The sequence below is a fragment of the Lepidothrix coronata genome, unplaced genomic scaffold, assembly GCF_001604755.1.
Source record: "Lepidothrix coronata isolate B3197 unplaced genomic scaffold, Lepidothrix_coronata-1.0 Scaffold17, whole genome shotgun sequence".
NCBI lineage: Eukaryota > Metazoa > Chordata > Aves > Passeriformes > Pipridae > Lepidothrix > Lepidothrix coronata.
Genome location: NW_016690197.1, coordinates 4770146 through 4796285, shown reverse-complemented (window position 1 = coordinate 4796285; position 26140 = coordinate 4770146). Strand labels below are relative to the sequence as shown.

At 38.3% G+C, this 26140-nt stretch overlaps 1 long non-coding RNA gene across 2 annotated transcripts in view; it reads left to right on the top strand.

Annotated features, from left to right (window-relative positions):
* Positions 1 to 336: 336 nt before the first annotated feature.
* The window catches only part of LOC108493480, a 118667-nt gene continuing 92863 nt past the window's right edge, over positions 337 to 26140 (top strand). For both annotated transcript variants that reach the window (XR_001873486.1, XR_001873485.1), the window contains exon 1: positions 337 to 426. This is a non-coding gene — a long non-coding RNA (uncharacterized LOC108493480). The remainder of the gene's footprint in view (positions 427 to 26140) is intronic.

Here is a 26140-nt window from a genome sequence, read left to right as displayed (position 1 = left end):
ATTGAAGAGAATTACTGAGTTACTTTTCTGCTTCCCTGTGCCTTGAGGCAGGATGCACAATAATGTAAGGGTGGAGCTACTTTGTCCCCAGCTGCCTGTTGGTGTCGGGATGGTTTGTGTTTCAGTAGAGCTTTTAGAAGCCATTTAAGCCACAAGATGAGATTTTTTTAGGAGATATTTACTTACAAACAGGTTAATGTTAATGCAGTTAAGTGATAAAAAACCAGAAGCAACAAAATCAATCATTAACCTTCAGTTTAGAGTCTCTACTAACTGATTGTTGGTTTCAGCTTATGGGGCTGGCTAATGAACTACTGCTTTTTCTAGAGCTCATACCTTGGAAAGTTCCTAGGGCTACACAATTCCCACTCCTTTTGAAGCAGATAATTAGCAGAGACATCCTGATTTAATTCATTTCCGAATGAGGTAACACCATTTTTCTCTTCTGTTTGCAAATTCTCTGACTGTATTCAAGGCAGGACAGGAAACCTTTCATTCTTTTCTGCTAGTTAGTAATTTTTAATTTGCATTCTCTGGTGTAAACAGTAAAGTATGTTTTGCCTGGTAGCCAAACAGGGTCTGATTCGGATCCCTGTGAAATCAATGCAAGTCTTTCAGTATGCTTTGTAGTTTCGTAGTAGATTAATCACTTCTACTCACTTTAAAAGAAACAAAACCACTTGTGAACTGGGCAAAAAAAACAAGCCCAAGTATCATGGAAATTATATATGGCCAGGAATCTATGCTAAGAAGGGCTTTTGCTTGAAGAAAGTGGCAGCAGTTAGAAGTCACACTCTCAGTTTATCTCAAAGCCAAGTAATTCTCTAAAATGAATCCCGGTAGTTGTCACACATATCAAAAACAAAAAAAAAAGGCAGGTTGGTACTCTTCTGAATAAGCCCATAATAAAACCTTAAGTTTATTCTGTTGACAGTTCCTTAAATTAAAAAGTGAATATAGCAAATTTTTCCTCCCAGTAGTTTTTCACTGTCATTATCACTGTAGTGGAGCACTGTTTCAAGCATGCAAAGAGCGTCTTTGCCTTTATCTGTCACCTGAAGTTCCTGATTTCACCATAGCAGTGTCTTTGCTTAGTCTCTCTATCTTGTTACAGTCCACATTGAGAAAAATCTGGAACCTAATGAGGCAGCCTAAATTCTTTTTTATAAATCTCATCCAGGATCCCCAGTGCTGGGTTTGCTGGCAGTCTGCCAGGTACTGTGTTCCACTGCACAGATGTATCGCCTTTCCCTGCTGAGATTACTCACATGGAAGAGTTCAAGTACCCCTGAGTATGTCCAGGAGCATAAGCAGTTCTGTGCTTAAGGCATTAGCATGGCAGTCCAGAAATCTGAACTTGGAGTTTAGGCCACATGTCCCCAAACATGCAGAGAAATCAATATCATGAATGGCAACAGTGTCAGATTTGTCTGTTTGTAAAATAGCAATAATATTTCCTCCTTTCTTCATTCACATGAATCACAGGCTCCTTAAGGAGTAGATGGTGGTCTGGTAATCACAGAAGTACCTGTATTTTCCCAGGAAATTTGTTCTTCTACCAGGAGGAATGTTGAAATTTGATTCACAAACCAACTGGGAAACCACTGTGAATTCCAAGTTTACCCATTCCCTCAGGTTGTTTCTACCTCTCTGTGTATCTGACTTATTTGAAACTTTATTTCCTAAGGAAATAAGGTTTATGAAAGCATCTTTACTTGTCTTCCCTTTTTGAACCAGACATGTTTGTGAATGGAGTTCTTAATCATGTTAAAATCCTAATAAGTAATAAAAAAAAAACCTCCTGGAAAGCAAATATCTTATCAGAATGTCCACTGGAGGGAGTGAAAAATAAGCATCATTTAAATTCTTACTAAAGCATAAAAACCTACACAGAGTAGTACATTATGAATGCTTAGCTGCTTGAAAAAAAAAAAAAAAGGCAGCTTTTGGAATTGTTGCTGTTTCAGATGTTAGAGAATCCCCTCCTCAACTAAAGCTTCTTTCCTGTGTGAATTACTGAATTTCAAACAAGGAGCAATAGGAAAAAGTTCTTTTTTTCCATCTAATACCTACTGGATATTTAATTAGAATGACCTCACACATATTCAGTTAAAAGTCAATTAACCAGAAGATACTAGTCCAGTGGAAACCACACGTAGTTAGCTCCACAGCTCACAGAACAACTTCTCTGCAGATTCTTTGTAATTTCTTCCCCAGCCGTAAACTGTCCCTTCTGATCATTGTGCTATTTCAAACAAGTTGTTCCCACACTCCACAGACTTCAAAGCAACTCTTGTACAAAGCCAGTCATCCTCTAGTTTGGAATAAATATGGATTTAACTATTTCTTAAGTTGCAAGTTAGAAAATGGCCTTAAATTGTAGCATTCCTTTCCATTTAGTTGTTGTTAATCTGAAGCTAGTGTGGTGCTGTTTGCTAGAAAAGTCTTCTCATGACAGGCAGAAACTGATGCACAGGAAGATTCACCTGAATATGAGGAAGAACTTCTTTACTGTGCAGGTGACCAAGCACTGGAACAGGTTGCCCAGAGAGGTTGTGGAGTTTCCTTCACTGGAGATGTTCCAGAACTATCTGGAGGAAAGCCTATCCAGTGTGCTGTAGGATGACTCTGCTTGAGCAGATTGGTGGTCCCTTCCCAACCCTACCCATTCTGTGATCTCTTTCAGTACCCTGCATTTTTGCCACCTTTGTGGGAAATATGTGCTATTTCACCACAAATGAGGCTCTTTCTCCACGACATTTTGCAGTGGATTTTATTGTGGTTTTGTTTGTTGCCTCAGAGAGACTTTCATTTGTGTAGGTACTTACATCAGTTTAAGCCACGTTTTCAGTTTTATGAGCTCTCTGACTAAACCTGGAACTCCAAGAGCTGTGGAACATCTGCTTAAAAACTCCTTCAGAGCTGAAACTTCAGGTCATTTTCACAGCAATCTCTGGTATGGTCCATAAAATAGACAATACAATTGTTAAAAGACAATTAATAATGCTTCTTTAATTAAATGCTTCTGTAACTAATTATCAGGCTTGTTCCTCTTCATAACCTCTTTACACGTGGATGTGGTATAGGCACATAGGACATGAACTTCACCAGTGAGCTTTTAGCCTGAGTGCTTCACTACCCTAGAGATAGGTTTTGTGCTTGAGGACTACTTTTGAGATGCAAAGTTCCAGGTCATAGCTGTTGGCATTTGGATGTGCACCGCTGTTGAAAATGTACAAAATGTTTGCCATTGTCAGAACAGGAAGGCCAGCTACAACAAAAACAATGGTTTCATGAGGAAGCACATATATGCAACAGCACGCCAAGTATTCCTAGAAGGAATCTGCTGTCCTCCTGATGTGCAAGGGGAACTTATTTTTGTGTGTATTTTCCATTAATACTGAAATAAGGGTTCCTTGCCATAGAAATCTTAAGGCACAGGTTTGGGGTTTTTTTGGTCATATAAGTTAAAACAATTAACTCATTCATGAGGCAGGAATTTTAATTGAGATCACCAAGGCTCAACAACAAGTGAGTTATTCACAAGTAGAATTATACCTTTTCCCAGCCCTTTCCTCTAAATATTTGGTCATAGGAGGGCTTGTTTTAGACCAACTGCAGCAGAAAAAAACATTACACTTAGATTTGATATTCTGTGAGTCAGTGGAAGTTGGTAACACACAGCTATATTTATCTTGTCCTGTCATTTCAAATGTACCTTACCCCACTCTATGGAATCATTTCTTATAGATGCTGGCAGCAGTCCTTGCCATCTCATACCTGATTTTTTTTTTTTAAAGCCAGACTTGTTTATTTTAGACAGGTTGCTTCATACCCTGCTCAGAAATGAAATGTTTTCTTTGTGTATGGAATTTGACAGAAATGAAGAAAAATCTCATCCATTTCCCTCAGTTGTCCTTACCTCATATGAAGGAAAACATTCACAGCTGTCTCTAGTGTCCTGCAATGCAATAATTTTTCTCAGAGGTAGACTAATACCCGAAAACCTGCTGACAAGGCCACTTGCCTTCTGTGATACTGTAATGTCTGGACACTGGGAGTATAAGTATGATCTCTGCAAATTTCCACTAAGCCCGGTACCCCTTTAAACAAACTTGTAGCTTGCTATTTAGGCTAACAGAAAATGTACAAAGATTTTTTTACTGGCACTGAAATGAATAATTTCCAAAGTACCCCAGGGAGCTATACATATAGGTCTTACTGCAAATCAACGAGATTTGTACTCAGTAGAAAATTCTCTCCTTGGACAATTACTGCAGACATGTATTAGCAATTGTACTAAAAGAAATCTCCAACATTGGATGAGTTGTTTTCTTTCTCCTTCTTTGTCACTGGGTTCCTCTTTCTTTCATATGAGTGTAGTGGACAGTGCTGTGCTATTGAGGCACACGTCCAGCGTGAAGTTGAATTGGTTTGAACATCAATTGCTGCTCTAATAACCGTTTTTAAGAATGAAATGAATATGCTACAGTCTGCACAAAAGGAAGATAAATGTAAACTTAGATCAGATAATTAACACACCTTTGTGCAAAGTACTCGTAACAAATCCCAAGAAACTATTCCACAATTTTTTAAAGCAAGGAGGTTAAGCTTTGTAAACTTGATGAGGTTTGTCTTTCACTCTTTGAAGTGATCTAGATGAAACAGGGCTTTTTTTTTTTGTTTAAGGTCAAGAAAATCTAAGTGACAATGGATATAAAACATTTCAACCTCAAACCAACTCATTCCAACTTCACAAACTGGAAAAAAAATGGTTTTTTTTCCTGTGATTGTATAAACAGAAAGGTTTAGACACTGCTTTCAGAGATGCTAAACAGTACAATGAATTGTACAATGAATTGTAATAGTGCTGGTGGGGAATAAGATCTTGATGAACAAAAGCGAGGATAATGTATTTTCTGGAGGATATCCAGATTTTTTTTTTAATGAGACTTACTAAGTTTTACCATTGATTCAAGTAATTGAGCTGAATATCAATCACTGCATGACTAGAAGAAAATGCCTGGCATATGCGTGAGAAAAAATTCTGGATGGGGATTCCAGTGCAGTTCCATAATCCACGCCTAATGCTGTAGTAGCACCTGCAGTATGTCACTGCAATCTCACAGAGCAAAACCAGGTGTGTATAAAGGAAAAAGCCTTTTACAAGCCAAATACTGTGGGCTGAAGTCAATAGTGGCTACACCCTAAGAAGGTCAGAATTAGACTTTAAACATTCATTCAATTTTGTTAAATTGAAGTATGTAACTGTTATCATGATGGTAAAAAATTTTATTCTTTCCTGTGTATCTAGGATTTTATCCCATTACATGCTGACCTTGCTTATATAATTGGTAAAAGGGTATTCCATTAAAAGTAAAAGCTTTTTTATTTCATTTTGTCCATATGGTTCAATTTTTAATGTCCATCCTCTAAGTGACCAAACATTTACCAGGTTCACTAACTTTCTGTAGATGACAGTGTATTATGGCTCTGTTGCTCTGAAGTCAATCCACTGTTTTTCTATTTATTTACTTAAAGAAATGAACAGACCTTTTTTGTCCAGGCTGGCCATCTTTTAAGATAGTACATATATATCAGAATAAGCCAACGCTTTCAGGTGCTAGGACCAATGTTACCTGTTGGATACAAGTGTACATTGTCAAGCCAAAGTACATCAGAACTTTTCATGTTTAAGCTCTTCTCTGACTTTTTTTTTTCCGCAATTATATAGAAAGTGATGAGTGCAAGATAGTCCTATAAGACAAAGCTGAATTTTAATCAATTTTTCTGTATAACTCTGTACACTCTGGAAATCTGTCAGACTATTAATTTGCACTGCTAGTTGATGGTTCAGATAGTTTGATAGTTGAAGAAAAGTAGAACTGGAACTACTATATACATCTCCTAGAGGTTTCAAATCAGTAATAACAAGGGAATACTAAAAATATCTAGTTGAAATTACAAATTAAAGTGTAAAAGCATGAGTGTTTAGGTATGGCAAAGTACCTATCAATTAAATTTATTTTTGCAATGGAAAGACAATGGATCAGATTCCCTATCTCCTTTATACTAAAAAAAAAAAAAATAAAAAAATAGGTTTAATCTTATCTGCGATATCCATTGCTGTAAACTATTTCTCAGCTATATACTGTCAGGAGGCAGGCAGTATCTTCAATCAGTGCTGTTAAAGCAGTTTGTAAACTACTTATAGGTGGGATGTGCAATCAGCCTCAGTGCTGGGGTATTTCATGTTTCTTCTCTGTGCTCTCCACTCAGTTGCAGAGACTAAGAGAAGTAGCTGTGACTACATGGGTTTTGGTTAATGCAATTCTGAAAAAAAAAAAAACAGTAATGAACAGAAATTATTTGTTTGCAAATAAATTGGGAGGAATAGGTTGCTTCTGTGGTATTTTAACTTTTAAAAGAACTAAACCCATTTATTTTTAAAATAAACTAAGAATCTTGAGACAAACTTGAGCTTTTTGAGTGACAAGGGGAGCTTGTAGCCACAATAGTACCTATAGTATCATTGAAGTTGTTTGCAGTGTACTTCAGAAAATAGTTCTGCAGTAGTGTGGTGCTCTGGTCACTTCAGTAAACCAGTGCTGCTTTCCAGGCTTGTAGTACTTTTTATCCATGTTTTCAGCTTTGTTTACTTAAAGAATAATCTCTGTGTATGTCAGTGAAACAAGTATACTTATGCTACAATAGCTTCATTAAAGTTGTTATAGCATATAGAGGTTTTATGCTTGGATTTGTTTTCAGAATGGAATATCAAAATGAGATAGAACTTAAGGTTTCACCCATTGTAAAATTCATAATGATTTTTGGTGTGAACTAAAAATAAGGAACAAGCAGAGATTAAATTTTTAGAAACTGAACAAATTTTTACACTTTCAAATTATTATGTACAATACATACCACATTTTGCACAGTTTTCAGAAGAAATAATTAAACATTCCACGTGATAATTTTTTTTCCTCAAGTGTTTTCTTATTAGTGTAAACTTTCCTTCTCACTCCGTTTGCTCATCTCTTCCTGTTTTCATACATGTATAAATTTTCTGATGTTCTGCTTTTATGGTTTTGCTACTAATACACAAGAGTACTGTCACATGCTCGTATGTGTAAAGTGGAGATAGCATCTAGTGGCATATTTATTAACTGGCTTTCCAAGAATTTTTAGAACACATTTTGGTAGAAAGGGGCATTTATATTCATAAATTAGGTTGCTGGTCAGTAGTTATATTTGTGCAGAAGGTACAACCTGCTATCTGATGAGGTCTTAAAAAAATCTTGGGAGCAGTAGGTGTCTCATTAATTAATTTCATGATATTAAATGAATTTAATATAAATTCAGTACAATACATATGTAAAAGACTAAACAATTGTACTAGAACTGATGGAATAGATCTTAAATCAGTTGCAGATAGTTTTTGTTTGTGATCCATCAGCAGACAAGGATGATAGGTAAAGCTTTAGCTTGTTAATACTTCATTCATGAAGGAAAGGAAAAATAAAGCTAGAGGTCTTTCAGGCAAAGGAGTTTTCTTATACATGTATATGCTGAAAGACAGTTTGTGGAAACTAAAATACTCATGTTCACAAAGGTTGCCTTTTTGATTTTAAGTCTAATGAAATCTTTCCAACTAGGGACCACAAAAGCTGAGGCATCCTATCCATGTTACCTTGAAGGGACTTGATACTTACCTTGGGAAACCTGGCCATCCCGAGATTTTGGCCCAAAAGTGAAGTCTCTGGAGTCTAGGCAAGTTACCCCAAAGCTGGGCATAGGCCTGTAACATTCGTCTCTGCGGTTGTCGTGGCAGAAACTCCAAGCTCTGCCTTGAGTAAGGAGCCCCCACAGCAGCCCCAGCAGGTTCTGCCCTGTAACACAGTGTCTGGTGGCTGGCACACGGAGCTGGAGCCCAGCTCTGCCACTCTGCAGCTTCCTGCTGCAAACCGAGGGTAAAGACTAGGGTGAAAACACGGGAATAATTGTCCAGTGCCTGCGACTTCAGGGCTGAACTCCCCACAGGTCTGTCTAGAATCCATTCAGTTCTGAGAATTGTTAGGCTTAGAGAAAGTGAGTCAGTCAGTGCAGCTGCAGGGTCCTGAGAACTTATTTTCTGTGGAAAAAATGTGGGTTTGACAATAGCTTGCTGTCAACTCAAATTTGCCCAAACCCAACCTCTAGAAGAGGCGTATTTCCTGGGAATAGGAAACTTCTTTTTGACTAGTTTCCCTTAGAGCTAAAATCATGACTCTTTTTTTCCTGTAAAATTTTTGCTGTCCTCCTTCACTTTTCCAGCTCAGCAGGTTATTTTTTTCCCCAGAACTGAAGTCTCTTTAGAACAGATTCATCTTTGACCAAGTATAGAGGGGAATAGTTCCAGGAGATGCAAAACCAGTAAGAGAGGAAAACACCTTTAAGAGCTTCTTAAAATACAGAGAATAAACCCCACATTTCCTTTTTGAGAATTTTCTTTTTTCTGGAGTTAGGGATCAGAAAATGGCAAAAAAGTCACTTACCTACCCTGTTATAGACATCTCTGTTTCAGCCAGCTGAGGGTTTTGCACGTATTTTTTTAATACACAGTTGAGGTATTTCTAAATCCTGTGATGCACAGAAGTCACCACTTGCACAGGAGGGGTTTAGTCCAATGCCTGTTGATGGAATCCTTAGGTAAGCACAACTACTAGCTTTAATATTTTTAAGGGTGTCCCAGGTTGGTTATGAAGAAAAAGGGGCAATGTGACTTCATGCATAGAATACTTTCCAATTTATTGAGTTGCTGGCAGCTTCTGAAATCTCTCATGCTTAATGTAACAGGGAGTGTGCCTGAGCAAAGGAAGCTGTAAACATCAAGAAAGGAGTGAAGTCAAGGCCTAAACACAGACAAGCTGCTTTGGAGTTACTAATGTGTTTTTCCTATTAAAATGATGCAGCTGCCAGCATTTCACGTTTTTCTTGCATGAGCACTACACAAATGGGGAGATGCAGAGATGCCCCATGTTCCTTCAGATAAACCATGGATAAACCATGCACATTTGGTAGTAATTGAACTGGAAAGAAGGCAGGGTTTCTACTGGCATTGACTGATATGGTCTGGTTTATATTAGGGTGGAATTTCTGAGATTGGATATGTATTACTCTAACAAACAGTGGTTGCTATAGGAAATACATGAGCATCTGTATTACTCTACATATAGAAAAATGACATTCATACTGACAGTTTCCAGGGATTTGAGTGTGCTGGGGGAAGATAATGGACATTAATTGTCATACTTGTGATTTCATGTCTTGCGTTTGTCGTCTTTACCCTTGTCATTGTAATAATTATGTACAGTCTTCAGGAATCTGTGTGGGCTGTAACTAGTCACCAGTATACCATTTTGTACTTTCCATCTTCAGTTCCATCTAGCACAAGATGATGGTTGGGAACAGCTAGAATAGATTGACCAGAGGAAACTGTGACTGAACAATCTGATAGCCTACATAATACGATGAAATAAATGCTTCTGTGGACTAGGAGAGAAGTGGATGTCTTTTATCCTGACACTAATAAGGACAAGGGGGAAAAAAATCTGCAAAGAGGTCAAATTAACATTACTGGATATTTGAAATCTACCATTAGTTCAGAAAATAATATGGAAAACTTCTGTAATGTCAAACTATAGTCCCTGTTATTGTCTGCAGTACCTATTAATAGTCACATTTTCTTCAACCTTTACCTGGATGTGGGGTAGCAGAAGAGTTTGACTGGATGAAGACAATGCCATGCAGCTTCCCGTTCTTCCTGTGCCATGGACATTATCCATAATTGTACGTGTGGTAGTTGCAGCCTTCTGATATATCAGGCAACAATTGCCATCCTATTCCCCAAAGACCAGCAGATTTGAGGGGTTTGGCCCCAGCATCTTTCAAGTTCCATATCTCAACAGCTTGTGTGAATGCCAAGTGCATTCATGGAGTGCTGTAATAAATTTGATAATATTGTCCTTTGAATGAATCTGTGTCACTGAGCCAGCACATAGTGAGTGCACACACTGCAATGCTCTGTATTTTCCTAGCTCTGTGATATAATAACAGAAGGAAAAAAAGTAATAAGTCAAGTATAGATGTATAAAGAAACCAGAGAGCCCAGACTCAGGGCACTTGCTAATGATACTGTACAGAAAAACTGAAAATATATTAGTACAGATAGAGCCTGAGAGTATACAGCATTTGAATTTTGATCAGCTTTTCATACATGCAGCTCTCAAAGTAGCAAGCATATTTATGAGGTTCAAACTGGATTTACTGTCACAGACATAGTTTCATGGTGTTACAGTTTAACCCCAGCTGGCAATGAAGGACCACTCAGCTGCTTGCTCACACACACACACCCCCCAGTGGGATGGGGAGGAGAATAAGAAAAAAGGTAAAACCCATGGGTTGAGATAAAAAAATATTAATAATAGAAATAAAACAATTGCAATGAAATAGGGGGGCAGCAAAAGAAGAGAGAGAAATAAAACCCAAGAAAGGCAAGAGATGCACAATGCAGTTGTTCACGACCTGCTGACCAGTGCTCGACCCATCCCAAGCAGCAGTTGGCACCTCTCGGCCAACTGCCCCAGTTTATATACTGGTCATGATGCTTTGTAGTATGGAATATCCCTTCAGACTGTTCAGGTCAGCTGTCCTGGCTGTGCTCCCTCCCAGCTTCTTGGGCATCTCCTCAGTGGCAAAGCAGGGGAAACTGAAAAGTCCTTGACTTAAGGTCAGCACCAGTTAGTGACAATTTAAAAAAAAAAAATCAGTGTGTTATCAACATTATTCTCATACTGAATCCAAAATACAGCATTGTACCAGCTACTAGGAAGAAAATTCTATCCCAGCCAAAACCAGGACAAATGGACACGCTCCATCCCTTCCTGACCCTTGTGCAGAATCAGTTTACTCAAAACCTCAAAACAGTGCTCAAAGAGTACCTAAGGCCAGCTTTTCCATGCTCTCTGCACCCAAAGGCAACTGACTCTGTGCCTGAAAGGTGTAGGATGTGTAAAGTGGAGGTGGTGTTGCCGAGCTTCTGCTAACATCTGGTCATTAATTTCAGCTTTGGGGAGTTCCAAAACGTTGGCAAACACAGCTCCAGCTGGCCTGGGGACTGTGGCTTCTCCATCAGCAGGTAAATAGGCCAGATGGTCTCTAATTTTACCACTGTTTCTAGTATAGATGATGAGCCTTGGTCCCTACAGAGCAATGCACCTTCTGAACACTGAACGTTTTTACCCACCTTTTGACCACATAGAAACAATGTAATTATTAGAAGAGTAGTAAAATGATTAGAGCAGTGGCTAAAAGGGAAGTCTGAGTGGGAGTAGCAAAGAAAAGGCAGCAATGATCACCTCGCTTTTCTCTTTCTGAATGGCAGTCTAGAAATTCATTTTGAACAGCTGCACTTCCATTTGTGTTTGCTATAAAACAAAACTGTTTCACTTGTAGGAAGAAACTTTGTTTTGTCTTTGCCATTTCTGTTCCTTTCAGCAAACAACAACAATGAAAGACCAAAAAAACAACCAACAGAAAACCCCAAACAAACAAACAAAAAAAACCAGCCACACAATCAAATGAGAAAACACCCCAAGTCCCATCAAACCCTCTCTAGAGCTGTAGAGCTAAGAAGTGCATTAGAAAACTAAAAGAATCCAAATGTAAGTGCTTTATCTTCGGTACTTATTCAAGGGAATCTTTCTCATAGCTGCATGAAGCATAAAAACTTGTAACAGGGTGGGAGGATGAGATTTTGGAGAATCTGGAGCTGGAACCTAAGGCAGTATTCAGGCAGTGATTATGCAATTGTTGCATAATATGAAGAGTGCTTGCATGAATAATCTTATTAACATTAGAGTTTCACAATCAGGCAATTGAACACTGCACTGTTTAAAATCATCTGCAGTTATGATGGAAAAGTCAGGAAAATTGCCATTAAAAAAATTGAGATCTCATAAATATAGTCTTTCTCAGCGGGGGTTAAGAGTGTAAGAATGTCAGAGGAAAGAACAGAGGAAAACATTTTCTCAGTTTACATATAGCAGAAAGGATTAGTTTTAATGGTTTCCCTTGAGAAATGGAAAAGGTATAGATGATTATTATGGATTGTCAATAATTTTTTTTGTTATGCCTGAGAAAAGCTTTGAACAGTAGGATTGACAAAATTGAAAGGAAAAAGGGGAAAAAATTGCACTATTCACCTGCATAATGAGCAAGTTTTTTATTTGTATCTAGCAAGTGCCAGATCCACAACAGGCAGAAGGATTAATTCCCCGCCATTTGATAATATTCTGTGCTAATGAAGTAGGAGCTGATCAGCAGGTGCAGCTTCCTCTCCCTCTAATTTCTAAGGCCCCTGTGATGGAGAGAAGGCCCCTAGTCCCAGGGCTCCTGCAGCCCATGCTGGGTGAGGAGCCTGGGCTGCTGAGGAGGCTGTGCCTCCAAGGAGGGCAAGGGCCAAGAACTTCCTTAAGAAGTTGCAGCAGCACAGAGGAGCAGACTGTAGTGTCAGTGCCACAGCTGGAAAAGCCGCAGCATCTCTCCAAGCTCTTTCTGTGTTCCCAGCGGGAGAACACACACGCTGAGCTTGTGTTCGTGCCAAGGGCGGGCCCAGCTTGGGCTCCGTGCGGGGCGGGAGTTGCGTTCCCTCTGCAAGATTCATGTGCCACCTCCTGCAACTTTGCCAGCTACAAAGCAGCCATGAAGCTCTGCACAAACACACAGGCGGCAGCAGCACAGCTGCTGCCAGCAATGCTGCGGAAAACAAGTCATTAAATATCTGATATATGAAGTTTAAGCTAGATGCCAAAGCAGAAATAAGCCTCTGTTAGACTGCCTTTTTTGTTTGGTTGGTTTTTGGTTTGGGTGGGTTTTTTTTTCAGAAGGGTTAAGGCTATGGAAAATGAGTGAGTCTGTAAAGATGTATCTTTAGGTATCAGGGACAAGGAAGAATGAAAGCTGAAATTTAACCTGAGTTCACATTGCCAGAAAGAATTTTAGTGTTTAGGTCCTGATAGCTAAAGAATGTGTACAGTCATCTGTGCAAAAAGACTGAAAAAATATGTAGCTGGTTGAGGAAAGTCATCTGCTTTTATCTCATGCCACACCATTTGAAAAAGCAAATCCAGTGCCCCGAACACCAATAGCTGCAGAACACTGGAGCCTTTCAAAGCTAGTGTGCTTCTAGCTGGATTTATTCCTTAGGTTTGTAAGGCTTTTGACATGCCAGAATGTACAACCGTTTTCAGACCAAATAGAACTGGTATAAAATAAAAATTTTGTGGTTGTTCCTGTATGACAGTCCATGTCAGGAGGATAACTGAGGCAATCTTCCCTATTCTGGTTTCTCTTATCCTCTAAATAAAAATAGTCATCTAGTAGACTTCCAAGCTTGTTGGGTGCTTGGATATATGTGATAGATTTGGATATGACACTAAACTTAAAGTTTTATTTCTATGGGAAGATACATCTAGAGAATGTACCAAAGACATAGTTATTTTCCTCTTTGTTAGCCAACGTGCTCTTTTGATGCTTTCAACTCTTTTTGATGAGTTCTCAACATGTTCTAGGAAATAAATTCAAAAGAGATACTGAAGACATATCCCTTTGGTTTTAAAACTGTATTTTAGATTGTGGCAGTTTGCATTTTCATTTTTGGGAAGAAAATTAATAATTGGTAAGAACAGGCGAATCTGCACTAACACCAGTGCAGCTACATTCGTTTACATCAGCTGAGGATGTGATTCGCTGTATGACAAAATATCTCAACTAATATAATTAACTAATGCTGTAATCAAAGCCCAGCAGGGATGTGGGTTGTTGCAGCAGTGTAAAATAATAAAAGAAAAAAAAAAAAGTTGAAAATTTCCAATATACCAATATATATGAATATGTTCAGCTACATCTACTGTTCAATTTCTTTTGTATTTATGGATGTGAGAAGTTGGGGAACCATGTCAGGATAAGAGGAGGCAGCTAGCTGAGTTGGGAGAGTTTGCCTCATAATTCTGAAAACTGCTTTTTCCTTTGCCTTCATTCAAGTAATGAACAGGTAAATATAGACCTGTGGCCGCTGGCTGAGCAGCAGAGAGAGCTGCTACCAGGGCTTACATTATCCATTTTCTTATTTACTCTTTGCAAGGCTCTGTGTTTGGCTCACCTTAGGCAAATCACTGTCTCTCTCTGTGCTTCAGCTTTCTCATCCCCAGACGTGTCTGGCTGGATGTCCAAGGCAGAGCTTGCTCTTGCTCTGTGCCTGTCATCGTGCCTTCTGCAATGAAACCAGTGCTCAAGTAGGTGACATTTCCGACCCCCTCCAGTAGCACCAATTAGAGTGACTGCAGTAATCACCAGGAATAAATACTTACTGGAATAACCCAAATCCATAAAGAAGTACAAGCTTGACAGGTGCAAGTGTCCAATACAGCCTTTGACTCAGTTTAGTAAAGTGGACCTCTGGCCATTTTTTTTCCAGATTGTCACAATATCCAGGAACCTCAGCTTTTCTCTTGGCTTCTGGTCTAAGCAGGAAGGCAGGGGACAAGTGTGAAATGCTTTATCACTGCCATTGTAAACAGTTTGTGTATCTGCTGTGGAAATGTGTTCCTATGAGGGGTCAGGGTGTAATACCTTGTACCTTGTCAGCAGAAACATGCTTCAGTGCAACCTTCTCCCACTAACAGGGTTCTTTTTATACATTGGATTCTTAAGAGAGTACAGCTTTTTTGTTCTCAGTGGTATGGTGGGCACAAAGAGAAAGTGTCTTCTGGTAACATTTGTACATAAAATACAAACCATCATTCAAAACAACGCATTGCATCTTTGTGTCACGAAACTCTCAATAAAACCTTTTAAACAAAAATCATATTATGTAGATACCATAAGGGACAAATGGATAAATTAATAATAAATAAGTGTTTATTATCAGTGTTATTCATTTCCACTCTAGCAACAGAAAGAAACTATGCAGTAAGAGATTCCACAATAGAGGAATGAAAGAACAGAACACCCAGTGCTACGGGGCAGGATCCTGCTGCCAGAGTACAGGTTTCCTCTCTTCCTCTAGGGTCCAGGTTTGGTTCTTCCAGGGTTCAGATTTCTTAGTAAATTAGAAATCCACACTTATGGCAATAATGGTGCACAGGAAAAGTTACCCTCTTTACTTGAACTTTAGTAACCAGGAGACTGAAAATAAAAATATCAGAGCTAGGAATTTCAAGAATGAAAGAGTACATCTTGAAACACAATCATAAAAATTTCCTGTTTCGAGTAAATTCCTGTCCTAGGAATTCTGGTTGTGACAAGTGCCTTAACTTCCCTGTAAGTCTGTCAGACATCTACAACACTGGTCTCAAATTTTCTATTTCTAACATTTCTCAGTTTACTTACTCTCAAGTTCTCTTTGTTCAAAATACCTTAATTCTTTAATGCCCAGGCATTGTATAAAGTACAGTTTGCTACTTTTTTCTCTGTTTCACATTTATTATTATTTTTGAGGATGGTTATTGATTTTTCAGATATCACAGGGTTCAGGTAAAAATATTAATGGCTAATAGACCTACAAAGAGCAAAAGGTAGTACAAAGGTAGCAAATGGTGGTGTACATTGCTCAGAGCTGTCTCTAATATGCTCACCAGGCTATTAAGAAAAATAAGAGAATTTGAGGCATTGTCTGGGAGTTACAGGGTTGGTGTTAGCACTGTTATCACATTGCAGGGCTTTAGAACAGTGTGGCTGCTTTCTATTCATCACACACAACCTCAGTGGAACTGCACCTTCTACCACTTGCTAGCTCAAAAGAATGTGAATTTGGTCAAGGCTTTGTAAAATTAAACAGTAACTGTTGTAATTGGTACTGTCTGCTGTCATCAGCAGAAGGGAAGTTTTTCAGATTAGGTTTTTGGTGTCATAATTTTAGTAGCAACTTAGTCACAGTGAAATTATCTGAATAAACTGCACTTAACTAATGTGACAGTACATCAGAATCGAATAAAAATTAATTCTTTATGGCTAAGTTGCATAAAATATGGACTACTAATAACATAAAAAATAAATCAAATACTCTTAATACTTTGCAGTGTCCCACTCCATAAAAACATTCTTTTTCAAACTGCAGATAGTGACACACACCTTTGTAGTGATAATTTTATTCTTTAGGAGACTGAATGATACACTTGGAGAACACTTATACACATGTATACCAGATTTCCTGGTTTATTTTAAAGATTTTTATTAAGTAAATACTTCACTTCCTGCCTTTGTGCTCCTCAGAGCACACTCTTGTGCATGTGCTGTCTAGAATCCAGAAAAACAGGACTGCTTGCATTAGAGACAAATCAAACATATGCATTTTTCTAATATCTGGAGACATTAGCTAGGGAACTTAAAAATGTGTTTTTACATTTCCAAATTAAAGGGGAAAAAGGGTTAAAATTATTCGAATGCCTTATATGGATTAATCATCAACTATCATTTTGTCTGCCTAGGATTTTATCTTTGTACCTATTAACTGGCTATAATTTTGTGTTGGGATATTGAAACTTTCTTGAGGTGTTAGCTGACAAAGAGTAACAAAGACAAATGGTAATAAAACCAAAAGGTGGCAAACTAAGGGAAAGTTTCACAAATTTAATCTAAGTTGTATTGATGAAGTAACTCAGCTTCAGGCTTCAAAGAAAAGCAAATAGAGCTTCCAGTTGTATCCCTCTGGGATGGAATCCACTGTTGAGAAATTTTTACATTCCATACATACTTCTGGTTCTAAGTCTGAAAATATCTGCAAGGAAAGGATGTCTTCAGGTCACTATACCAGTCTTGCCAGGCAGAGAATTTAGGAAGTTCTGAAAGAAAATAATTGTCTTGGAATGCTAATATGCTTTTCAGTACAAACATCTGTTTTGGAAATCCCAGTGGATTTTGACTTCTCTATCAGCAAATTAAGAATAGGATTCAGAAGTGCTATACTGTGACTCGCGTCACTTTTGACTACAGAAAGTTGAAGAGATGAGGTCTCTCTGAGAGTTGATGACTCCTTTCCTGTTTTTACCTCTGCACAGTGTCTGGCATAGAAACAGAGAAAGTGGTTGAGGCTGGCAAGGACCTTCTGAGATCCTTGGTCCAACCCCCCTGTTCAAGCAGGGTCACCTGGTTACAGCAGACTGCCCTGTGACTGTGACCAGTCAGGTTTTGAGTATCTCCAAGAATGAAGACTCTGTAACCTCTCTAGACAACCTGCTCTATACTCAATCTATACTTGTGGTTTTGGTTTTTTTATTGGGATGAAAGTTCATGTATTTCACTTTGTGCCCATTGCCTCTTCTCCTGTCTGTGAGCACCACCAACTATTGACTATCAGTCGTTGACTACCAGCTAATATTATACAAAAATAATAGTTCGCCTCACTGGAAATTTATTTCCATTTGCAACTCCAACAGCTATGAACTGGCTCAAGAAAAACAGGCAACAAGATCAGTTTTCATGCTGATCAGTTTTCCCTGCTGACATTTGGTGAACCAGACATTGCAAAAAATATATAAATCTAAAGCAGAAAATCTGTCATTTCAAGACTAACTCTATTTGTGTAGAACTCAAAGTGTTTTCCAGATAAAATGAAGTCATGCAAAGCTGTGGTCATGCCCAAAGCCAAGGAACAGCTGACTAGAGCTGAGAACAGACTTTGCATTAGACCTCCAACCCAAACAAGCCTAGGGTCAAGGACTGATGTGCTTTGTGTAGTTTCAGCTATCCTGTTGGAAATATTGCAGAAGTGAACCTGCACTTATGTACTTTAGCTAGTGTTTTCTGCCCTTTACCTTTGTGCAGATTAGGAACTATTTTCCTCAGGGAATGCAAATCTGTCTGAGCCTATGAGGTCTCTGTTTCAATCAGATCCCTGTTTTAATCAGATCAGCTCTTCATTCTCTGTTTTTACCTTTGAGATGAAGTACTAACAGCCAGAGACAGAAAACTCATACCACTGAGTTGATGGCTAACCCTGAAACCAAATCAATTTAAAGAATAAACAAGCTCTTACATTGGAAAACAGATCTGTATGGGAAGACATCACTTATTAACAAGGTTGTGCATTAAGGTCTGGTCTGTGCTTGCTTTGAGGTGCTGAGCAACCCTGTGTGACGGCAGAGTGAGAGGTAAAAAGCCCCCTGGCTCTGGACACAATTTTACTACTTTATGATGGAGGTATTCTAGGACCCTCATAAAACAGGGTGTATCCCTGTCTTCTTGAACACAGTCAGACTCTCTGAATTTCTAAGGGAAAGACAAGTGAGATAATTATTGCATTTCAACTGCTATTCTAAAGAGTCGCTATTTTGGAGTGTCTTCCTCTTTACTTAAAACACAAGTTGTCTGATCAGAATCCTGTGCAAAACATACATGTGACATGAGCTGTGTCTGCAGGGAGCTGACAACTATGTGAAATTGGCAGTGCTGGTCCAAGTCCTTAGAGAAGGGCAGTGCAGCACGCCCAGGTGAGGTGGTGTATGTACTGGAAAGTTCACTTAGCAGAGAGCAGGGGGGTATATTTGTATTGGAAAGTTAAGGTTTTACATGATCAAGCTACCAAACAAAAATTGAACTATGAGTAAATAATAAAGTATATAACATTGTGAAACAGATCAAGAAGAGAGCTAAGTGCCTACATGAGCTCTGAGATGGATTTCATCTAGGAAAATAATTTTAAAATGCATCTATTTTCCTTATGATCATAAGTTAATCACATAATATATTTATGACAGGTTTTACAAATGTGGAAAATAGCTTTAGTTTTTCAGACTGTCAAACAAACTGATAAGTCATGCCAGTAAGTTCATGAAACCTGTCTTACTTAAAATGCTGTTTCATTGACATATGCCTGCTTACTGTTACATGTACCTATATTGCTAAATAAAACCAATTCTGTATGTATAATCACATATTATTTATTAAGCACTGCAGCAGCTGCTTGCATATTCTGGTAGGCACACTGAGAATCTATTTGTTGTAGTGTTGTCTTTGTGAGCAATAGATGAGGAACTGCTATTATAGCTATTTATTAGGAGAGCATTAAAAGTGAAAATTTTGAGACCAGAAGGAAAGATAATATTTATGTTTGTTTAGGTTTGTTACCATGGTACTTAGACTAGTTACCATGGGAATGGAAACAAATTGGTAAGTTACCATTACCCACTAGTATCAGTACTATAGGGGGCTTTGTTTTCAGAATCCACTAACCTCAGCTCCATTGATTTGCTCAGAGCCTTTTTTCCTCGTTTAACTTCTTTCTCTATGTTGAAAAGGAGAAAGGAAAAAATCCCTGGTGGAAACCATTATTTGAAGCTGTATGATGAAAACACAGAAAGTGACTGTAAGATAAAAGTTTAAAAGGCTCACAGTGATTGATCCAAGTAAAAGAAAATAGAAATTTAGGCCAAATAACATTCACCAACTAGGTTATTCAGGGTGAGGAGTATGACTGGTGTATTCTTTAAGGACAGGGTCTTTCTGCTGTCTTGTTGTCTCACATATGCTCATAGACATGTTCAATAAATAAGTTCTGTTCTAAGTCCATATGCAGAATGGCTATCTTGCACTCAGTGCAAAATTGCAGTGTAATTATGACAATTCAGTTTTCAGGGAGGGATGACTAGAAATACTGCAGATGAAGTACAAAATGTAAACATGTCAAGCACAATGAAATGCAGAATCATACTAAAATTAAAAACAAGAGACCTGATAATATGCATTGTACTGTCTTGGTATTTCTTCATTGTTATAAATTACAAAAGAAAATATTATTTACATTTATTTTTTTTCTATGGTTCCAAATAAACCTTCTGCTTAACCAATACTTAGAGGTGATCAGGGTGAGAGATGTTCTTTTAAATTTGCAGCTTTTGAAAGCATGTGACTACCTGAAAATCTCAACAATTTTTACTTAAGAGCACACACTCCACCCAAGTAATTCTGGGAGCAAATGCCTTCTAACAGATTCAAAGGAGGGAGCAAAGAAATAGAATTTTATGTTTACATTGTAGTTTATTTTTAAGGCACTCATGAATGTATATATTTGTTCTTTTAAAATTTCTGATTAAGTGCCCCTTATTGTGGATTCTTTTGCCTTTAAAACAAGCAAACATCCCAAAATCTTCACAAAATTGAGCAACTAGTATGGAAAAAACTCTATGACTGTTCTCCCACAGCATCATCCTAACACCGCCCCTGGTCCTGCACTAACTTGTTGATTTTCTTCCTCAATCAGTGATCTAAAACATACCATGAAAAGTACTTAGGACAAGCATTAGGAGAAATCAGATGTTGGGGAATCACTGACAACACAGCTCTTGTAATAACCCTACTTTTAAGACATAATATTCAGTTTAGCATGCAATTTAAACTAAACTGCAGAACCCTGTTACAGATACACTACGTGTAGCATAAGTACTCTGATGCTCATGGGTACATTTTAAACAGTAGTTGTTTTCCTGTATCAGCAGTGTGAAACATGTATTTGTTTGCATTATGTATCTCTCTGTCTCCAAGTACTCGCATCTAGTTGATCTTTGTCTTTCATTAAACATTGTTTCATCTCAGATTCTCAGAAGAAATGCTAACTTTTTGATTGATTAACTTTTAGAGGTGGCCTCAGCTGAATTGCAACTTTGCTTCTGAAATTAGGTGTTAACTTACATTTGGTAAATTTTAAAAGCAGGACTGGTGGAACTTGTCCTTTCCAAAAAAGTTGCTCTTTGAGCTTTTGAAGTAGCTTAAATACCGACTGGAATTAAAGCAAATATTCACAGAAAGTGCCTAATGAAGGTAGTGGGAAAGGGAGAGTTGAATTTTATGGAACTGGGTTTGCCTTATGAATTTTACTATGGTCCAGAGCCACGAATGTCCAGAGCTGTAAAGTCATAACCAGATTAAACTGTGCTCAAGGTGTTCCAATGTCTTCAGTAATTGGTTTGGTTTTTTACTGAATACTTTGTAACCTTTGACGTTTACACTGTTTCCTTGTTAGTGCTTTATGTAGGTTAACTGCCAATTTCAGAGATCTTTATCAACAGGCAGTGGTGCTTGGATAGAACCATGCCCTCCACATGGGCTTCTCCAGCTCTTGACTCTGTCAGCACCCACAGGCCTTACTTACAGTAGGACCTCACTTTTCAGACAGGGTTGGCTGCTAATTACACACATTGTGTCTAATCCTGGGGACAGGAGACAAATTTAGTGCTGAGAATCAAGCCTATGTTCTTAACTGCCTCGAGCAGAGAGAGAAAAAACTCAAAACCATGCTGTAATTTAAGCTTAAATTCCCTAAAATCACAGCAAAGAAAAAGTTTAAAATTCGTTATTTGAGAAACAATGGGAATTTTTTATTTTTCTTTTCTAAGCATCTTGATACTTGGTGTCTGAGTTGGGTTTTTTGACTTTATGGCACCAAGCACATGTTGAAATTTTATTAATAAACCATAATGGATTTCCCCAGCCACACTCAGCAATAAAACTGTTAATTTTCATCTGCTTAAAATGTTCTTATTAAAGACAGTTAATTGCCGCTTCACAGGTTTTTTTTCTTTTCAAAGTAGAATTATGGTTCTGCCTGACATCAAACAAAAATTGAGCAAACATTGGAGCTTGTACTGCAATGCAAACAGTCCTGGGGAGATCACTCTTTCTGATCCCCATGCTTTATTCCAGTGGTCTCCAGCAGTGTTTTGGAGGGTTACCTGGTGTCCAGCTGCACAAACACTTTACCTGGCCCTTCCAACCAGCTAAACTCAGCCTTTGCAAACCTAAAAGCCTTCTGTGCAAATAAACATCACAAATAAATACCAGAGTGGGACTGTCCCAGTTAAACAGCTGTAAAAATAAAAATTAAAAAGGTTTGCCTTAAGACCAAGCTGTGAAACCACAAAGAAAGCATCTGCAAGCAGCAGTTAGAACAAATAATACTTTCCATTCAGCTGTACAGGCAGAGTCACTTAGAGGCAAGTTTCTAGGATGCTGCTTATTACATTTAATAGCTACTGTCAGAAGAAATAAAGTCAAGTTTTTTGAGCTCACTTGCAAACAACAGGCCATTTTAGTTTGCAATATCATGGAAAATACAATTTGGGGGGGTAAGAGGCATAATTAATTAGTTTAGAACCATAACAAAGTGGAAGGAAAAATACCATCACATACATTCCTGGTTTAATTCCAAACATTGCATGTTATCTTTTTAATTAATGGAGTCTGTACAAATAACATGCTAGAGGTGAGTTTTATGTGGCTGCATGACTTGTCGTCTGACTAGCCTTACCTCTAGCAATACGCTTTCAGAGATCTTGCCAATGAGCTTTAAGGTCTGTTGACCCCAGTTTTATAGTCTGCCTCTCTGTATTATACTTCCCTTTACTTTCAGCAGGAGGAACTTAATGCTTGTATTTTATCTCCTTAGTAGGAAGTTCAGGGCCTCAGCTGAAAATGCTGGCTTGAGGTAGGCTAATGCTGAGATGCTGAGCTTTGCAGTGGCATATGTGCAGGCACATGTTCTCCTTTCTTTTCTCCTGTTGCAGCCATGCCTGGAAAATGCCATGCAAATGCACCGAGCATTTTGAACCATTTCAAACGACTGGAGCCAGGTGCAGGGGTTCCTCTGCCACTCCCCCTGCTGGCATCTGAAGCCAGCCCAGCTGGTTGGCAATTCAGGAGAAACTTCTGCACAGGGTGAAGCATCAAAATGTTGTCCACTCAGTTCTGTCCCTTCAGGTTTTTTTCAGAAGTGTAAAGCAGCATGTCTCTCCTTCAGCTAGTCAGTCTATTGGAAGTGGGTGTAGACTATGGGAGGCAGATCCCAAAGGCCAGCACCAAAATTTCCCTATGCCAGGGGATTCATAGGGGCTGGATTCCTGTCTCATCTGTCAGCCTTTTACTCCTCCTTTTTGCTACAGCAAAACGCTTGGTGGTAGGAAAGAGCTGTTGCCTACAATTTTAAGGGATTATCCCAGTGGTTCCGTGTCAAACATGTAGTATGGTTCATATTCATTATTTCACATTAGTTTCTCTGGTTTTATATGCCATTACCTTTATTCCAGTGAGTGACATATTTCTTAATTGTTCAGGCTGGACAGTGTCATCCATCTGAAAAAGAGGGGATGATTTCTTGAAATCTAAATGTGAAAATCATTCTCCCTGGCACCTAGTGTCCTGAGGCCCTTCCTTGCTGCTTCCATACTACTGCTGGATTTGTCTGTCCCAGGCTTTGCGTGAGCTCTATTGCCTGTGTAGAAGGTGATCTGAGGATTGTTTTTTTCCACTTACACTGCAAAAGTACAAATTGATTTCAACTTTGCTGAATATTTTGGCATGCTCTGTATTTTTTCATTTAGAAACCAATAAGTGCCTATAAGTTTCCTTTGCTGACTGCAAATCGGTACTTTAGATGAGGCCGTGAGTTAAGAATTACCTGCCATAGTTTTCAAGATTATTTGGGTTTTCTTGCTGTAAAATGACTAAGAGATGAAGGGCTTTGGAGGGGGACAGCCTTGTACTCTGAGGAGCTCTCTCTGAGGGCTCTCTCTCACAGAGGGGAGTGGGGTCTACACATGGAAGGAGGCACACCACTCTCTGCTGCTGCTTCCGTGTATTGAATCCAAGAGGGAAATCTGTCTCTCCAGGCTGACCTTCCAGTCACTGATGGATTTGAGCAACAGCCCAGGGCTCCAGAGCTGGAGTAAGAGCAAATTAAACAACATAGACTCAACTTCTGGGCTGCTGCTATCTCGTTATGTCTATCACACACACATCACTGGCACCTCAAAAATTTTAAGAAAATGTGTCACATCTACACTGAGGTAACTTTAGTGGTTCTTTCTGCATGACCTTAGGCCAGCTGGACCACACACTGTGAGCACCAGCCACTGCAGTCTGGACCAGTGACAGGGCTGTGTGATCAGCTTTGGATCTGCAGTTGCTTGCTCAGTTACAGACCAGGATGCTGCAAAAGATAAACCCAGAAGCAGGAGCAATAAGAAATAAAGGTCACATAAAACTATCTGAACCTCATAAAACCTTTTTAAGAGATCAGAATGCAAATGCAATGATCTAACAAGTTATAAATAACTTGTTAGAAAATTGAATCTGAGACTGTTCAGAAGATTTAAACTTAGATACTTTAAAAACTTAGACACTTCAATGTTGCAGCTAGCAACATTCAGCATAAAAGGAAATTACAGTTTAAGAAGGTGTGGGTAGAGCAAAATACTATAGGGAAATACCTATTAGGAAATCGGCTTTTCTTCTCTCTTGCAATCTCCATTTAAGACCTTCAGTGCCCTTTTCAAACAGAAATTAAATAATTTATATGAAATGAGGATGCACTGTGACCACTGGTAGAAATTCAGACACATAACTCATGTATTTTTCCCATTTCTCCACATACTTTGAGTCTTTGTGTTCAGACCATCTTACCTATTCTATGCCATAGGATCATATTTGGCAAAAGCATATGAAAAACTGCAGTGGATCTTTCATTCTAGCTCTCATAAGCAAAAAGAAGTAATTCCTTTTTTTTTTTTAATTGCAGCATAAGGATTTGGGGTTTTTTATTTAAACATTAACATTCCCAGTTTGGGTAGATAATTTATGATGACGTCAATAATTCCAAATACATAACAGTAATCACAATCCTTGCAGTGTTCTTTTCTCCTTCCTGTGAATACATAAATTGATTTATCTTCTCAAAACCACTCCTGAAATCCATACTACAAGCTCGTGCCTGCTGCTTGACTGAACACTGTCTCTGCTTTAAGAACATGTCCAAGTATTTGTTTGAAGCCTAATGTGGGCATCCTAAAATTCAAAACTGCCAGCCTCCTGAAATAAAAATTATTTCCATTTCCCTGACCCCGTGTGACCCGGGAAAAAGTATCTAATGATGGGTCCTGCTACATTACTGCTGAGGCCAGCACCCTACTTGGTAAGCAGCACAGCACCAGGCAGGACATGAGGGCAAATCCTACCCCCCCACCAATATTTTGGAAATATATGTCAAAATGCACAAGTTTTCCCCCATAGTAGGGGTACAGTAATGCTGCCCCTCTGCCTGAATTATTTAGAGATATTTTATTCATAAATTTGGAGAGTTTTCTGAGAGGTATGAAAGACCCAAACCATTTTCTACTGAAATTATGGAAAAAATATTTTACTTTATGTTAGATTTAGGTTTATTCATGTGTATATAAACAGCAGTCCATGAAAATTAATTGTAGTAAGTTAAATGAAACATTTTACAATAAAAATATTTTCACATTCAGAATTTAATATTTTTGTTAAAAAGCACCAACAAAAAAATTTCTATAAACATTATATTACCATCTTAGTTTAAATCATAAGCAAATGCTAGCAAAATCAACATAGAAGTCTTTATTGTACTAAAAATGCAGATTTTTGGTCGCAGGGAAGTATTGTCATTTCCATACTATCTTCAAAATAATAAAACATTTGCTATAATTGCAAAAATACTAAAAAAAATTGATTTTAAAAAGCTTTATTTTTAACCTATATTTAAAAATATCCACATTTTGAACTATTATCTTTTTTTGATCACGTTACCTGTTACATCATTTTTATGCTTTGAAAGTATCGTAGAAATATGGGGACAGGCTGCAAGATCATTCCATGAAAACTGGAGCTTTGTTTATTCCAGCCTTGCCCACTTCCAGGAACAAGTCCCAAAGTCTTAGAACATATTTGACAAATCTCTCAGAAGAAATTCATCCATGATCCACCTGGGAATCATGTTGGCTAACAGTTCAACAAGTGCTGTTCATATCTGGCTGCAACATTCTAAAAATGCAGAGATCCTCCCGTTAGTGGCATGAACTACCACTGTTCAGAAGTTTAGACAAAATTATTTCTTTTCTGAAGAGAACACTGTTTTTGAAAAAGTATTTCAACAAATCATTCCATATTAAATGTTTTCTTTTCAAACAATTAAGTTGTGAGTTGTCCAGAAGAGAACAAATCTGCGTGCTTCTGAAGGTTCACTTTTACAAAGAAAGCTGGATACCTTCCCTGCCTTGATCTGGAGCTAATGTAGTAAATAAGGTATCAAGAAAGG